The sequence below is a fragment of the Pinus tabuliformis genome, chromosome 5_1, assembly GCF_031772625.1.
Source record: "Pinus tabuliformis cultivar Carrire ecotype Pingquan chromosome 5_1, CPIR1, whole genome shotgun sequence".
Taxonomy (NCBI): domain Eukaryota; kingdom Viridiplantae; phylum Streptophyta; class Pinopsida; order Pinales; family Pinaceae; genus Pinus; species Pinus tabuliformis.
Window position 1 is genome coordinate 93,552,209 of NC_142305.1, and position 4,276 is coordinate 93,556,484.

Here is a 4,276-nt window from a genome sequence, read left to right on the forward strand (position 1 = left end):
CACTGAGCACCCTCAAGTCTCCGCTGCAAAGTCTCATTCTCGGCCCTGAGCTGTTGAATGATCTCCTTTGCCTCCTGGCTAGGGGAACTGACCTCAAGATCGATCACTGGATCCTCATGAACCAGGGGCTCTTTGCCCCTCTGCTGTATCTGTGCTGATGAAGATAACAAGGCCCCTTCCACCTGATGTGGAGAAAGCACTCGCTGCTCTGAAGATGAAGGCGAGACCCCTTCCACCTGCTGTGGAGATAGTACTCGCCTAGCTGCTGCAAATAAGGCCCTTGGGCCTTTCTGGTAAGTGACCATGGGAGTGGAGCTGACATGTCGAGTGATGGGAGCATCAGGCTGCTGAGATGGTCCTCCCTCCTCATGAATAACCTCCTGATGTGGCTGAGGTGGCACTGTGAAAAACTCACGGGAGATGAACTCCTCCCATGAGATGCCCTGCTGAGTCAACTGATGAGAAACTATAAGCTAGATCAAACCATAGTGACAAAGGCTCATGTACTGCTGGGCCGGGGTCTTCCTCTGCAACATGGGTACCATCCTCTGAATGTTCTGAAATAGGAAGGTCGGGAGGTTCATCATCCTCACCCGGGTGAAATGCATCAATAGGCGAACGTGATATGAATACACCCGTGAAAATCTGCCCTCACAGGTGAAATACTGCATGATAAGTCTCATGAGAGGGGCATACTCACTCCGAAGAAATCTGAATGGGAAAATACCCGCCAACTGTTCCACATATGATGACCGGACATAGGGCTCAAAGTGAACAAAATCAAGAAGTCTGCGCTTCGACCACACCTCACCCACATTCGGTATACCTGTAGCCTCTGAGATCACCTCGGGTGTCAATATGAAATTCACCCCTGCAAGAGTGACATGTCCATCATGGAGGTGTAGGACAAACAAGCGGGCTAACTCTCTATGGTGCTGAATCTGTGAAAGCCTCTCACAAAACTGATAGCATGACATGTACCGGAAACAATTCAGTGCCAATGGACAAGCCTGCAATGCTGCCAAAGAAATAGGCTCCTCCCTCTTATGATGACCTCCCTTACCCCCTCTCCGAGGCCTCCTCTGTTCCTCACTCTCTGCTGATGATGAATGGTCATCACCTTGCTCATAAGTCCCGGTATCTGACATGGTTTTGGAGCAAGGTGGGAAAACTGAAGGACAAATTGAATTGCTGCCTCTGCCTGCAAAAATACTGAGCTCTATGCTTTTTCAAGGGGAGAAACATGAGGGGAATGTTAGGGGAGGGAATTTCTGAACAAGGAATGGAAATATATGATAATAACAGGGAATTTTCAAGGGAAACTTTACACATTATCATGCATATAGGAACAGTTTAACATCGGGAAATCATGTGCATAAAACATGGGAAATCATTTGCAAAGAACATCTCATATGGGAAAAAACATGTATAATAATGAACATGTGAGGGGATACAGATATCAATAGGGGCATAAGGACACCATACACCAAATTCACTGAGGAGTTCATGTGTGTTATAAGGCAGATTCTGCTCTTTTATTCTTTAAGGGTTACATGCACATTAAGGAGTACATACTCATCATTTTCACATCAAGGGAAAGTATTTCATGTACAAGGGGATGTCAAGGATATATAGGGGTTTGTACATGTTTTTAAATACACAGCACATTAAATTTACATGACTCTCTTATGTCTTTACAATGAATCTTTCTTTTTGTTTTAGTTTTGCATGCTTATGGTAGAAGAAATTAGGGTTTGAGTGCTTGTGAGAGGGGTAGGGTTTATAACTTAGGGATGGGGGTAGAGCAACATTTTATGTGCAAATGAAATAGGACAGAGATGCAAGCATGATTGGGGAAAAAAGGAAGGGATCAATGGGACAATAAACACTTGAAACAGTCATAAACCCTAGCATTTCACCAACATTAGCAACAGCCATATTAATCCATTCACTTGCAAATTTAAATGATAAAACCATGACACACATCAGTATTTTCACCATCCACATCATCCTTCATGAATTGAGTGCCTACCTCGACCGATTTAGCAAGTTTGAAGAGGAATGAGGGAATTTGTTTGCAGTTTGGTGGCAAACAGCTAAACGGGTAGCGCACAGCCCTGGAGGGGTCGTGCACAGCTCGACGGGTCGCCCGTTGTGATTTTGCACTGCCGAAAGCTGCTGGAGGGGTTGCGCACCACCCAAGAGGTCGCGCACGAGCCTGGACGGGTTGCGCACCTGGAAACTGCCCGAAACACTGTATCTTCGCCTTCTTCGACTTGCACTCTCTCACAATCACTCTTAGAAGCTCGAAATGCACAATGAAAGTTAAAGGAGGGAGAATTACCTTTTATAATCTCACTTTTGAAAAAATTTCATCCAAAACCCACTTTATAAAGTCTATTTTGTCACTTTTTAAAAACACTGATTTTCTTGATTTCCTTTATCCTGAAGTTGACTTTTTGAGTGCTTTCGCCTGATTCTTTTTGTAGGGAGATCATCTGAAGAACTGTGGCAAGGGGACCAGGGTTGTTGCTGCCTTTCTGAAGATTTCTTGGACACTTAATCTTTTTACAAAAATTATCATGACCTTGGCTTTAAAAACAGAGTTTTTAAATCCAAGGTTATAAAAGAGCTATACATGATGAAAATTTCAAAGGAACATGTTTACCATCCTCCCTCTGGCTTGCTGGTCAGTCAAGGACTCTCATAAACATGACCTTGCTAACCTTGCTAAGACAACTGACCAAAACCATAGACCTAGAATTTTGACATTAAGACCAAACAAGAGCATTTTGACAAACTCAATGACCTGATATGACCTGATCCAGCAAAGCCAAAAGGGATATGAATAGACCAGCTCCTCCATCAGGGTTATGGCATGCCTAACGGGATGCAAATTTTGACACTGATGGGACACCTACTAATGCAAATGCAAAGAGCTTTGATCACTGATGGAGGGCTTTCAAGACCGACACTAACACACTCAATGGATGAAATACAATGGATCTAATCTTTGGCCTAAATAATATAAAAGGCTAAATGTGAAATGTAAAGGATGGTGGAGAATTGTTGAGAGGAGAGGCATTGTATGTAAACATTTTAATAAAGCTTAGAGCATACTTAGTTATTTTTTTCAAAGATTCCTATGGTGTGTGGTTTCAAGTCTGTGTTTCCTCTGTGTTAATCTAATATCCATTTTTGAAGTTTTTGTCTTGAATTCATTCGTGTATGCTCAAGATAACTGTGGATATAATACATGATAGAATTGTGTATTTCTATGTCATGTTTCTTCTAAATATTTGGTTATAAGTTGTGTAGTAGAATTCATAACCTTATGCTATGTTACATTTACCTAAATATTTATGTGTTTCCCTCATTCCTCGCTATAATACAACTGACAAATGACTTGAGATATGTGCCTACCTTGCCTATGTCTTGATGGCTCATGCATGGCCTAATGTGCTACAATCCTATACTTTAGTGGCCCTCACATCCAGTATTTCCATCAAATCCTATATCATCTACCTTTGAGCTTAATAACTAGTCTAAAATGCAAATCCTATCAGTCTCCTTAGATTGATAGTTGATCCAATGAGAGATCCCTCTCCAAGGTTAGGGGGATAGGACTAATGAGCCCTAGTATTTCAGCAAGGATGTTGCAACTCCTAGGGAGACCAACTTTAATTTATTAACTCGGGGTTCGTACAAACTTGGAGGTAACAGTGCTATACACACAAAAAATGCAATAGTCTACTCTTGTCACTTCTCAATTGGGGCAATAGACCACTAGGGTTTTTCAAACTAGTCTTCTACTGACTAGAAGGAGGGTGACTATTGACAATGGATGTAAATCTATTTTTAATGCATAAATTAAATGCTTTCCTATGTTAAGGAAATGAAAGTATTGAATAAAAACTATTATGAAAATGACATGAAATCACCTAGCTAGGAATTAACACACATTACTTGCAAAAGAGACCTAAGTTAACCTTGCATTCTATCATCTAGTTATTATCACTAAGTAGGCATGGAAATGATCCTAATATTGTTAAGAATTATGTATGAATGCACTATCTAAATCTTGCATAAAAGAATCTTTTGGTTTTTCAATTTTGAAATGTAAATGTTAAACTAATCACGGTGATCTTTTGCAGGGGAGAAAGGTATGGGAAAACTAGTCAAAAATGGAATTGAGCAGTATGGAGGTCAAGTGGAAGTCCTGTTGGTTGCTAATTTTTCCAAATTTTACCCTCCTTTTTACCCCTTTCTTGAACTC